Consider the following 14,947-nt stretch of genomic DNA (forward strand, 5'->3'; position numbering starts at 1 on the left):
GTTGCATTTTATTAGCATTTGTTTCATTATTAACGGATATTTACGCTTTTTAAAAGCAATGACAATAAATTTTCCCAATTTGTATTTTATTCCATCGTTTAATTTTAAAATCCTACTAATTTTTTGCCTGTTGGACAATTTGTTGCTTCTAGCTATTGTAAATTCCCGTTTGTAATTTTGCGCTGTTGCGCTAATCGAATGCAATTAGTGGATGCGCGAGGTGCAAGTGAAAAGCCCGGAATTCAATTAAAATATACTACAACATAGTGATAGTACGTCATAATATCACCCACGGTAATAACAATTAATAACAATTCATGCGCGTACAAATTTTTCGCGTAAACCAACGTTTTATCAGTGATCAACCACTGATAAAATAAAACTTTAATTCATTTAACTCTGCTAATTGTACAATTTCCAAGGATAATAAACTTTATTCAAAGTTTCGATCATTTTCAAGATAAAACTATATGAGAGATGTAATTAAAAGTTGTACTATTCACTACTTGCAAAGTAATATGAAACGAGTTTCTAGTAATATTGTACAATTGCAATATTCTTTTATTAATTTCTAGATGATAACAAAAATACAGTTTAATATCAATTCGAAATAAGGTTGCTTAATGAGAATTGACAGTGTGATGAAAACGTAGGTAAAACGTGGGAGTAAACGGTGGAAAGGTAAAAAGATAACAGGGACGATGACAAAAAGCACGAATGACAATAATCACCTGTTGATCTTGATGGATATAGAGGCATAGAATGAAGGAAGGAAAAAATAGCGCAAATGTGAGCGTGACGCCGACATTTTTCACCTGTCCGTAACCGAGCTTTATTAAGTTTCAAAATTGATAAATATCTTTTTCAATAATAGCGAACATTGCAGAGTTAAAACTAAAAAATATCAATTTACATTAACTGCAATAAAATACTACAACCGTTATTTACTTTTATTGTTTCTATTTTATTTTTAAACAGTGCTAAATATTATATAACTATAATTAATTAACATTAAACCTCCATATTTAACTTTTTCTCTTTTTTTTCTCTTTTATTTTACTTTAATCTCTTATTTTACACTTATTAAGTTATATTTTTAAAACCAAAAGTAGTCTATGTCATTTTCCTTGGTTTAAAGTATCTCCATGCTAAAATTCATCAACGTTTTTCAGTGGTTTTTGCGTGAAATCGACACAAACAAACAAAAAACTTACATTTGCATGTATATCATTACTTAGAATGATTTTTTTATATATGCAACCAAACAAACACTAAATTTACTTAAATAATTATAATTTAGTTTTCTAGAAGAGAAAATCCAATATTTCAAACTCCAATAAATTAATTTTTAAAACAAATCAGAAGTTCAACCCTTCGTTAAATACTGAATGCTAATTGATAGGGCATTTCCATGACCGTTTTCCGTGCGCGTCTGATTGTTGATTTGTAATCTAGGCGTCTTGGCACGAGAACCACATTCTATTTGAGTATTTAATTAAGCATTGCGCAATCAAATCAAATCAATAAATGTCAATAACTAGAATAAATTCAGTTATTGACCTATGAAATTATTAATTAATTAATTATCTACACACAAGAATAGAAATCAATAGTATAAAGTATGAAATAGTGGGAAAGGTAGAAGGTTAAAACGTTTTCTTATAGTAAAAGTTATAAAAATAATATAATTTCAAGTTAAATTACTTTCTTCTAGATTCTACGAGTACTTGTAGAGTGAAAATTTGATTATGCTCGTGTTCATATTCACGTTCATGCATAAAGTTGTGAAAATTATGAAAATTGCGCGGTTAAACGCTCGTATAAAACCAAACGTGAATGTTACCTACATAAATTGCCTTCATTAATATGTTAATTACATAGAATAATTAATTCATTCACAAATATGCAACTATTCCGATATTATTATTCAAATTTTAAGAAATCTGATTATTTTACTCATACATAACCTAAAATTATCTTTACTATTGTCTAAAATATCGAAATAAGGCATTAAAACCGATAAAAATTAATTTTTGTTAATTTTACAAGTAAAAATTGTATTTATTGTTATTAAATATTTATTTACTTAGGATTCAATTAATTATTAAATTTATTCAACAATTCGTAAATTTTATATTCAAAGTTAAGAAATCTGATGATTAGAAACATTCATAACCTAAAATTAAGTTTTTCATGGTCATGGTCATGGTTTTCATAAAATATTAATTCCGAGCAAAATAAATTTTTGTTAATTTTACAAATAAAAACTTTATTATTTGACTTAAAACATTTAATTTATGCACGAGTGTTCTTTATATCTCAATGCGAAAATAATCCAACCATTTTTTTCACAATTAAAACACAGAACGCTGAAACAAAAGCGACTCAAAATACCTTAGGGCAATCAGTATTGCAATACACTTTTATTTTATTTATATCCACTTTGCCTCCCTGTATTCTCTTATATTCAATCGTTCCTAACATTTTTCCTTCTTTTTTCATTAATTCTGTATTTTTTTTTTCGAACTGCAACCAGCGATTCACCTTTTGTATTATATATTGTTATTTCCGCATCATTCACTTTTTGTATTCGCTCTCCAAATAATTATTATTAACACAATTGTTATCTTTGTGAATTCTTTTGTGTTGCAAGTGGCTTATAAGCGAAGTAAAATTAATTAATCAAGTAATTCTTTGAGTTTAATCCATGCCAACCTTAAAATTCGCTTTTAATCTTTCGTAATTTTGCATTCCGGGCGTGTTTCACGTGAATGCTTTGTGACAAAGAAAATCCGCGCATAAATTCGTTAATTTTTATTCACGTGGTGCTTGCCCGTTTCACGTGAGCGTTCAATTTTTGATTTTTCAGCTGCAAAGCGGAAAATAACGCCCGAAGTAACGTGTAATAAGCGCTTAATGTGCACGCGGCATCCACTCCTACCGATTACACGTGGATTACGCAGTTCTCATTCGGGTGGAAAGTGTGGGCGGCAAGAAAACGCTGGAATATTAATCACCGCATTGTGTCGGTGGTGGATTGTATTTTTGTGCGCAGGTATAGTTATATCAATTGGGGTTCAGTGCGAATATAAACGCAAATCATGTGCGAACTTCGATTTGTAATCGTGGGCAGTCCGAAATAACGAAACACAAAAAACGAGGTGAACAACGTGCCCGCAAGTTGCACCACGTGCATTCGATTTGTGGAATTAAAATGCGCAAACAATTTTCATTCCAGGTATTTCATCTATTGAAGTTAAATAAATTGCATTATAAATAGAATGCCCAAATTAACATTGCATTTGTTACGTTTGTTTTATATAGTTTATTTCGATATTATACATAGTTATGTCTTTTGTGTTTTTAATTGGATTACGTTGGTTTCTCTTGAATAATGAGAACAAAAATTTGTCTGAAAAGATTCTAATAGTTGTTTTATGCAATCATTGTGTGATGAAAGGGGTAATTTGTGGGATTTACCTGTTTTAATTTAATTTTCTGTTTTTTAACTGTAAAAATATTATAAATATAAGTTTATAATTAATTTTGCAGGTAATTAAAGTTCAATTTATTAAAACCAAAATTCAGAAAAGTTATGTATGTTGTTAATTATAATATAAATTATGTTTCGGCTTAAAATAACTGTTTAAACAATATTAAATTGTAGAATGTAAAGTTTGTAAAATTTATGGTGGATAATTTGTGTTCGATTGGTTGCCTATATTGAAACTATTTTTTTAACTTGCAGGGAAATATGAGAAATTGAAAAATAATTAATTTAAGTTAATTATTTAATAAGTAATAAATAAATAATTATAATTTTATATTGTATAAAGGTATAGTCGGAGATATAAATGAAAATATTAAAATTATTAATTTCCAAACTTATGATGATTTGTGTTTAGTTAGTTGCCTATATATTAAAATGAAGTTTGCAACTTGCAACCTTGAGAAAGCATATGTGAAAAATATTTAATTGAAGTGAATTATATATCAAGTGATAAATTAATAACCATAATTTTCTTATTGCGTAAAGGTGTATTTCTGGATATAAATGAAAATGTTGAGAGTTATTTACAAACTTAAGATTGATGACTGGTGTTTAGTTAGTTTGTAGTATCAAGTTTACAACCTTGAGAAAGAATATAGAAAATATCAAGTAGGTAAATATCAAGTAATAAATAAATATCTATTCTATATGCGTACAGTTGTGAAAAAGTGCGTATATAAATACAAATTTTGAGTTTCATTTGCAAAAGGTTTATGATTGGTGTTTAGTTGGTTGCCTATGCATTAAAATTTAGTTCACAACATGCGAAATCTGTCACAACCTTAAAAATTTTAATTGTACATATTTTCATCATTTCAAGCAAAGTTTTTAACAAAATTTAGTATTATTGTGCTTCCTGATTGATTTGTAAGTGTTTTAAGCTGCCAGGTATGTATTTTGCATGTTGAATTAATAATTATCTGCAATTTTCACGTTATGTCCATTGATTATAAATTTTATAGTGTAATAACTTATTATTTTCCAATTACATTTGCATGTTGTACATTTCTCACTCAAAATAAACAAATAAAACGCTGAAACTGTAATACCATTTGTCATTGTATGGACTTTCGCACTGCGACTTCGCTGTTCATGATTTGTTATCGACACAACTCGAAGTCAACTCGCAAGACAATTAAAAATGCAAACGCAATTAAAAATTTAAAGCTCTGCAAACAGTGCAGAACAACAATAAGTGTGCGTGGGGAATACTCATAATTTCAAAAGAATAACCACTGCGACACAATCATGCCATTGCAATATTTCTCTCATCAAGTAGTCGCCAATAAAACGCAAGACAAAAAAATCATATTTTTTAAAATGTTCGCAGTGTCGGCATATATCGAGTATTGATTTGAGGCTGATTGAAATTTGAGAGGAAATTGAATAAATCACGAATGAGTCTAGTTTATTTTGTCCCGTTGAGAACTCGTTCGGGGATTGTTTTAAAAATGCAAAAGAAATCAACGTGCTCGACAACAACAACAACTGCATGAACATTTTCATTTAAATTAAAAAAGTGCGGTTGCATTGCGTTTGTGCGCACTGTTAACAGAGAAAAGTTGATTAAAACTGTTTTCTAAATCGGTTCAGTGTATAAATGCAATTTTTTATTTGTGCAAATATAGAATATTTCAAAATTCAGTTATAAATATTGCCAATTGCGCTGATTTGAGACGGGAATTGAATTATAGTTTATTTATAGATTGAATGAAGATTAAATTATCTTTAATTCGTCTGTATGTTATCGTTTTACGCCTAAACGACTGCAACAATTTTAATAAATTTTGGCATAGAGATAGATTAAGTCTTGGAGAAGGATATAGAGTACTTTTTGTTTCAAGAATTATAGTTGAAATTGGTAGATGAAATAATAAAAATTTTAATGAAATATTACTTATTACCATTAATATATATAATCGAGGCGATTATTATTTATTTGTTTTAAACTAACAGAAAACTTTAAATAACCTAACTGATATTATAAGTGCAAATGTGAGTTTGTTTGTTTGTTTGTGTCGCTTTAACGGAAAAACAACTTAACCAATTTTGATAAATTTTGGTATAGAGACAGTTTTGACTTTGGAAAATAAAATAGTCTACTTTTTGTCACAAAAATATAACTTGAAGGGTGTAAAGAAAGTAATGAAAGTTGATTTGGTAATTTAATAATAGTTATAGTTATATAATTCAAATCAAGATGGCGTTAAAGTGCAATAATTAGTATTTCTCATTTATTTAAAGTAAAATTGAGTCTCTTATTAACTGATTCGGCACATAACTGTTCAAGAAAAAAACTTAATATTTCTCATATTACAAGCAATTTTTGTTAATATTAAGAATTTCAGAATTTAAAAAATTAAATTAAATTTAGCAATGAATCAATTTTGACTTAGACCTTCCATTATTCCAATAATAATTCATAGAGAGATGTTTTGATTAAATCTCTCAAATGCATATATCATGCATCCCGAAATGCACCCCAAAGTGCAGTTCGGTGTATCATAATTGACGAATCAATGTTTCATCGAATGCAAACAGAAATTTCTTCGAATATTCACTCCGCATCCATTGATGAATGCCATTATCAAACTTTCGAGCATATTGCACTTTTATCCTTCAATTAAAAACAGCTTTAATCAGTTTTTAAATAAAAGCACGCAACACAACAACGGATTAAGCAACTAATATCAATTTTTAACTTTTTTGAATATAATACAACATAGTTTTAATGAATTAATTAAAGAATTACTGGTAAACTAATTGGGTTAGAATAATTACTCTTTCAGAAAGAGATTTTGAATTAATTTTTTATCTTCCCAAAGTAAAAGGAAGTTAATTCAATTATAAAATAAAAAGTTATTAACATTTAAAGTTGAATTTTGAGAGAAAAAACATTAAAATTTATAAAAATTATTTGTAATTTTGTTATTAATTTTGTTATAAATAAAAATCCATACAAATTTGATTCAGAATTGAATACTAAATAAATTTCTATCGAAAAAATGTATTTAAGTTGATTATTTAACCACCAATAAACAAATAACTATAAATTTTGTATTGTGTAAAGGTTATTGTTGCGGATATGAATGAAATTTATTTGCATTTGCATCACAGCTTCTAAAAAGTGGATGCTTTTTTGATTACGCTCCGCACAAGCGACACAAGGCAGTGTAAAATTTGCAAAATTTGCATTTAAAGTAGCCGCAACTCTCACAGCTACAGCTGCAATATTTTTTCCGATTTATTATTTTTATTATTTTCCTAACACATTTTTTCTCATAATCCCAGGCAACATTTTAATTAAACTAAATTAGAAGTAATTTATTTTAATAAAACTTACAAGTAAGATTTACAGAATAAAATCTTGTTGTAATTTTAAACAAAAACAATAGCGAAACATCTAATTTAAAGTAATTACTTACGCTTGACTCACTGGCGTAATCAAACCAATGGAACGGAAGAATTCAATGTCACTGAATTTAATTTAGTTTCAAAGTGATTCAAAACTTGTGCAAATTTCGATCAAACATCCTCTAAAGTTACCAAAATTTGTTTTATTTTATTGAAATTGTAATAATATTTGGTAATATTTAATTTTTTGATTAAATTTAATTTGATTTGAATTTTTGATTGTTGATTAATTGTTATCACTCGCACGGTCGGGCGCCTGGGCCGGTTTGACTGGTCGGTGGCGAGAGCGCGAAAGGAAAGAGCGAGGACGGCGGCAGAGGCGGCGGTGTTGGGGACGGCGTGATCGTGGATCTCGTCCGGCCGTTCCGCTATTGTCATCGCCCGCTTCGGGATCAACGCATTTATTCCATTCCTGCGGCCGCGCGGCGACATCGGAACCGCCCCCCAAAACACCCACACGAAATGAATCTACACCTACATGATTTAAACTATTTTAAGGAAACACATAAATTATTTTTATTGATACATTTTTTTCTATTTTTTAGTGAAAAATTAATTTTATTCAAATTTTTCTTTTGTAATATTAAATTTAAAGGATTGTGACCGCTACAAAGGAAAACTACTATCAATCGGAATGGTATATTGGTCAGAAAATTAGAAAATGTGGTGTGTGGCGTGTTGTGTCAAACAGTCGAAACTGAAATTTCCGTTTCGGATTCGAAATTGCAAATTTGTCAAAGTTTATTGCAATCGTCACTCGGATAGCTATTATTTGCATTTAGAGCTCAATCACACTTTGTGCTTTCATCTTTTTTTAACCTCAAACATAAAAGATAGGTTATATAATCGAAACATAACCTTGAAATACAAAAATTTACAATTTTTAATATAAAATCTAACGTAAAATACATTTTAAAACTTTTTTGACAAATACTTTTTATTTAATTTTTTTTTATTTGTAAAACATAAGTAAAAAACGTAATTATCGCACCTGATTATGAAAATTACGAATGTTTACACGCGCAAATGATAAACAAACAACTTGAAACTGTTTCGGGTATTTCAAATGTTTTAAAATCAACAAAATGGCTCAGTTCATGCATTCAGGTGTTTGATCGACGCTGGGCGACGCAGCGTGTTAATGATTTTTTGCGCTCGCAACGAAAATTTCGAGTTTTCATCAGTGCCAATTGTCGCAAGCGCTAACAACGCCAGCATTGTTTCATTTAATCGGTACATAGCTTTTTGCGATAGATAATTTAAATGAGAGATTGTTATTAACGATTAGACTTTCAATAGTGGAATTAAATGAAAACAAACAGAATTTAATCTCCTGTATCTAGGAAATATACAAAATAATAGCAAGATAAAGTGGTAAATGGATTAATTTTCATTTAAAATTTTAGTTGATAATTGTTGCGTGCACGTATTTGTCTTTTTAATATTACTTTATGTAGTATTCCTACTTCTAGGCACGTGACAATGTTAATTAACTGATGGAAGATTGTCTGCTAGCCACAAATGAAAAAAAAAAAACTTGTAAAAAAGCAAATTCATTCATTTTGAACCAGCTTTGACACTCTGTCAAAAACAAGTTGTCAGTTTTCGACGCAGATGTCGCTCGTGTCATTTACATATGTCAAATGTCAAAAGCTACATAACCTACAAAACTCAACTGGGAAGTGAACGCAAAAAAGAAGTATCTGTATATATCTATGAAGAAAAGCTGTGAAAACTTGTGAGTGTTAAATTTTCTTGTATAAAAATAGCAATTAAAAGGCGCCGCATAAATCATCAACTAAATATCAGTCGCTGTCCGCATCCACAACCACGCATTACTGTACTGTACTTTACTCTACCCTGTTCGTTCACACTATGAAATAATGAAATTCGCCTGCTTAGTTTGCGATAATTAAACGATCAGATGTCGTCGCAAAAGTATCATGTCGCCGAGGCTGCCCTTGCTGCGCCGACTGTTCCTAATTAGGTACAGTGAAAATGAAACAGACGACAAACGGAAAGAGATAACATCTTATAACATGCAGACGAGAAAATAAAGATAACAACGCAACGTATTTTGCGTATTATTATAAAACTTATAAATTATACAGAGTAATACAGAAGAAATATTATAAAAATATTAAATATTAACTTTTAAAATTAAATTTGGTCGTAATTTATAGTTTTAAGTTGGGAAGTAAGAAGTTGTAGTTGTTTATTAGTTACAAGCAGTATGAAAAGTTGAGTAGTTGGGATGTTTCGCATGTTACATAAATAATTAACCCTCTAAGTTAATGAGCAGCGATAATAAGCAGTCTAATGTGTCACGCGTTCGCGCCGAGCGGATATGCAGCGCGTTCTATTAATTTATGAATGTGCGTGGATATAATTACGCGCCTGTTGCGCGCCGCCCTTCGTCTTTTCGCTGCCGGCAGGAGGCATGAGTTCCAGCCGCCTGTTGAACGTCCAACAAGTACGAATTCCATATAAAATCACATATGAAACAAGAAGCTTTTTATTTGTGATGGATTTATTTTGATTAATTAATTGCATCGTAAAGTTAGGTTTGGTAAAGTTATTATAGGTTATGCTAGGTTATATATGCACAAATTGTCTTTTTCAACATTTTTTAGATGTAGAATCCTGAATTAACCTCAAATTTAAAGGTTATATACAACTTGAATGGTTTGCCTTTTAAGCTATATATTAATTTCCCATTGAAGCAATTATGACCTTCAATATCTATTTTGTCGACATGACACCGATTTGACATTGATTTGACATTTGAAATATTGTTGTAATTATGATCCCAACATGTCTACAAATTGCAATGCAAATTTCTATAACATAAGCACGATTTTTCAGCTAATTTGTTGAAGTGCACATCATGTTACTACAAAATCATTCAAACATAACACAAGTGAATACAACATCGCGACTTGAATTCATACTTAGACTTCAGGAAATATTTACCGGCATTTTTACTAGAGTAATTGAGTTTATAATCAGCTTACAAAAGATTAAATAGATGCCTGACAACGTAAAATCTCAATATTTGCTTATTTTTTTGTTGTTTCTCGATGTAATGTCACCTGGCTATAAGGTGATAATGTGAATTTTGAGTTTGTTTGAAACTATATTATGTCAAGATGAGTTGAAGAAAATATAATGCGATAAACAATAAATACGGATTACGTTTGCGGATAACTCGCCAAAAAGAACAAATGAAAGTGCGCGGCGTAGAAATGAAATGGCTGACATTGTGCGGACGTAAGCAGAATGAAAAGCGGGCGCAAAAAAGGAGTTATTGCCGTAACGGTCGCCGGCGCTATTGTTTGATATTTATAGTGAAGCTATCCTGCGACCAGCACAAGTACGCCAAGTACAATCAAGTGCCATTCACAAAAATTACATCATATTCTTCTGGTAACTTCATAAGTACTAAAATATTGAACATAAAATGGTTTTAATTAAGTAATTGAGGTTAGAATAATACTATTACAGAATATTACAGCTTTGTATTGAACTTTGGAAATGTTAAAATAATAGTTTTACCTAAACTAAACTAAAAGTATAAAACAACAATTAATGTTGAATGTTTTGATAAAATATTTGGAATCAGTAGTAAAATACGTTTGAGGTTATGAATGTGCCAATGTGCAAATGTGGTTGCATATAAAAATGTTCTCTTATAGAATATAGAAATTCTGCATTTTTAAACCTTTAAAGCTTTTTAAAAGTGTTGGTTTTATTATTGTTTAAACTTTGTTCAAACACCATCGAAATGCACGCGCAGAGAAAATCCTTGAATATTGGCAGCTTTTCACATGAATACAACCATTCGTGGAAATTTTGAAACTATTCCCTCGTGAGCAGCAACAGGCGACTCCCACAACAAACCGAAAGTTGATAAGCACAGTGAAGCCAGCGTAAAGCCTTCGCAATATCGGCGTGACACAAATTCATAACATAGATGGATGTGATGCAGATCAATGTCGGCGCACTTGTTGAACTACTCGGGGGATTGTTTTAGCTGGAAAATCAAGGAAGTTACGCGTAGCGGGAAATTAACTTCCCACAGGTATTCAAGGTGTTTATATAGAACTGCAACTGTGATTAAACAGTTGTTAATCAAATGCGTCAGGGAGTTAAAGGTTAATTTTAGTTGGGACTGCGCAAGCGCATTGTACTATGTCACATTAACCAAACTTTTATTATGTGGTAAGCATTGTTTTATTAAAAAAAAAATTAGAATTGAATTTGACGACAGAAAATTATTTTTATTGTTATAATAACAATAATTTTATGTTCCCCGCTGTAGTTTATTAATAATTTGGGTGTTTTGTGATCATTTCTCAAAAGTTTGGTAGAAACCTTCGAAACTTTGCTTTATAATTAATTATCTATGCCAATTTTTAGTTCTACATTTGTGTTGCAACTAAAACACAAACAGAACTTCATCTAGAGCATAATTAATTCGGAATTATTTATAAAATTCATATTTTTCGTGTTTTTACTCATTTTTATTAATAATTTATTCGTATTTTTTATTCTGTGACTTGTTTTCTTCGCACCCACATTGTTAGTTTACATTATCCTGCAAGTACGTGCTAGGGACATAGAGCCAGCCAGAGTCTCGGGTCACTCGGGGGTTCTTATGAACACAAGTCGCAGGACACAAGTCACCATCTTAGCTTGTTGCTTTGGTGGACGTGAATGCGAACGTGAGCGGAAACATAACTAGTTTTCCATTGGCCGGACGCTGTTTCAGCCATAATCGCGTGATGGGAAAATATTAGCGCGGTAGTAATGTTGGCACAGCGTTAGTACGACTCTTGCAAAATGTGAGTTGTTATAAATGTTGAAATTTATAAGCAAGCTACATCGCACAAGTGAATAAAGTTCATTTTCTTGCAATTTCTAAGCATAATTTGCTGTCATATGTTAGGTGTGGCACTTGTGAGGGCAGGTGATAAAAGATAAGCATGAAACAATGAGCACTTGTAATTGTAAAAGAATGTTGAATAGCGTTTATTGAATAAGGCGTCTCTTAATCTGCGTCTGCTGCGCTCTGCTTGTACTTAGCTACTGCACCGGGCGCACGCAGTGCGCCGGTGTTGCGCGGGAAAAATAATGTAATGTATGTTGTGTTGTTGGTTGCCTACGTTACGCATTTCGCTAACACTCGACCGTCCTGACTCTCACTCGTCCTCGAGTGTGTATGCTGCGAAGCGGGCTGGAACCTTTGTGACTCGTGAGCTCTTCCTTACGTTTTTCACCTCGGCAGTGGCGCTTCCACTTGCCGGAACTTCTTCTCCTGCAACGTCGTAATTTGTTCAAAATGGCGGCCCTGGAACCAAAATTGGCTATAAAACGGCGAAAGAAACTAGCCATTCCCAGGAAACGCCGTAGCTGGTGGATATCTGTAGGCGCAGGATACTCCGAGATCGCTCGTAGTTTCGCGGGGCCAGGCTCGATGCCATCGGCACTCAGAATGAACCCTAAATACTCCACACGCTCCTGCATGAAGTAGCATTTTTCGATCCTCAGCGTTAATCCGGCACCTCTCAACGCCATCAGGGTCTTGGTTAACCTGACTCGCATGTCCTTCCAATCACGCGCAGGTATGAGGATGTCGTCAAGGTAGTACATCACCGTGTCATTACGGAGAGGTCCCAAAACCTTTTGCATTAGTTTTGAGAAGTACGAGGGGGCATTGGTCAAGCCAAATACCATTCTGGTAAACTCACCCGTTTGGTCCGGAGTAATAAAAGCTGTCTTTCTGCGTGCTTCTTCCGACAATGGTACCTGGAGGTAACCATGAGCCAAATCAAGTGTCGTGAAGTACCTTGCATCGCGAATCTGTGTCAGATGTTCATCCATGTCGGGCAGCGGAAATGGCAATGGTTCGGTCTGGTTGTTCAACCGTCGATAGTCGACAACCATTCGGTACTCCCCAGTCTTCTTCTTCACCAGCAGTACAGGGCTGGCGTATGGTGAGGTCGTGTCGGTGACTAGACCTGCATCTCTGTATTCGTTGATGATGGTGTTGAGCGCCTCGCGCTCATCGGCACTACATCTGTAAGGCTTCTGGCGCACGGGTTGACTGCCCGGCACCTCGGTGATGTCCATTTGTAGGACCGTTGTGCATCCTAACTCGGAGGAATCGATCGCAATGGTATCGCGGAACTCGTTGAGGAGGCCATGCAGCTCGTTCACTGTGTCCGTATCCAAATTGTCGTCCACGTTGATGACCTCGAGTGGAATGGGTTGCTGGCGGGGCTCAGCTTGCTCCAAATTCAGTACCTCGCCCCGAAACAGACTCGTGTTCTGAGATACATGAGTGGGCTCAACCGCCCAATTGATCAGTGGAAAAGCATGCGTTTCCGTACCTGAGACAACCTCTACCAGGTTTACGGAACGTGGTGGAATGTTCGCTTCCGTCGTCACTCGATTTGACGCGCGCTTCTTCGCCTCGACTTCCAAAGCAGAGAACGGATCATCACTACGGTACGTAAATATCAGGTCGTCATCAATGCGCATGTAGACGATAGACGGGTTCTCGGTGAATGGTCGACCGATGATGGCGTCCACGCTCTGAACGTCGTCCGGAACGATGCTAAAGACTATTTCTGAGAGAACCACACCATCGATGGCAACATCCGCCGTGACAAATCCGGGAGATTTGACAACATGGTTTGCGGGACCAAATGCCTTCAGCAAGGTCTCCTTGCGCTGAATGGTAAAGCCTGCGGCGATGGCTTGCGACGCCTTCAGGGTGCACTCCGAACTTCCTGGATCAATCAAGCTCTGGAACGCCATTCCGTTGCATGTGATTGGCTTCAAGTATTTGAGCACACCATCATTGTCTTGCGAAGTAATGATCTTTACTTGTCCATTACTCTTTGCGGCTGTCTCCGCTGGACGGGTTTCGGGCTTGGATAGTCCGCGTGGTTTTGGTGGGATAGGGCAATCTCTGGCGAGGTGTCCCTCCTTGTTGCAGTTGAAGCATTTCATGACTCGACTTGTAGTCGGCTGTGGCGGTGCTGGGGTTGCGGACCGCCCTACTTCTGATGGTTTCTTCATGGGCGCACCATAGGAATCCATCACACGTGGTGCATGGGTTGATTGACTCCTGGGAGAAGGAAACAAGCGCTCCTCACGAGCCTTGTGCACACGCAAATAATTCAGCAAGTCATGGTACAGGCTGTTGGTGTCGGCGTGACGTTGTGCCATCATGGCTGTGCACAGCTGCTTATCATACAACCCAATAAGCAGTTGTTCCTTCTTCTCCTCCAGGCTCAATTCCAACCCTGCACATAAATGAAGTTTGTTGTAAAAGTAATCAGTAATATCAAGGTCTTTGGATTGTACATAACTTTCCATCCGCTTCCAACGAGTAGCAAAACTGTCTTGTTGGATGAAGGTGTTGGTGAAGGCGGCTTCAAAATCGACTAACGTGTGCACGCCCTGCAGATCCTGGAACCATACGGCGGGTCCTCCAGCGAGATGCGTTCGCACAACCTCTAGCGCGTACGCGTCGTTCCACTGATGTAGTTGGCATTGGCGGCGTAGCGATGCCAACCACTCTGAGGCACTCTTCTTCGCGTCGAACGTCGTAAGTCCGGACTGTGCACCCGGTGCACTATGGTAGGTGGTGGCCGGTGGCGATGGGCGCTGCGCCATTGCCATCGACTGCATTAACGTATTGAACATTTGCATCACGCCGGCCAGGGTGGCGGCGTCCGTGCCAGGTTGTGGTGGCATCGGTTGTTGCGACGCACCAGCTTCGTTTCCATCATCGCCCATCGTGGATGTAGAACGTCTTTCGGCTTCTCGGGGATACTCGCGCGAATCGTCGTTGGCCGGGACGTTGGCCGTTACTCGTGCGTTCCGTTGTGCCCCCTTCGGCACGTGTTCTAACCTCCAAGATTTCCGTTGGCGCGGAAAAAAAACTAGGCTGCCTCGCGCAGGATGCTCTCA

The sequence above is a fragment of the Atheta coriaria genome, unplaced genomic scaffold (assembly GCF_025399875.1).
Source record: "Atheta coriaria isolate IRGN ID8LTWV9N9 unplaced genomic scaffold, Caltech_Dcor_3.1 hic_scaffold_5_pilon, whole genome shotgun sequence".
Lineage (NCBI taxonomy): Eukaryota > Metazoa > Arthropoda > Insecta > Coleoptera > Staphylinidae > Dalotia > Dalotia coriaria.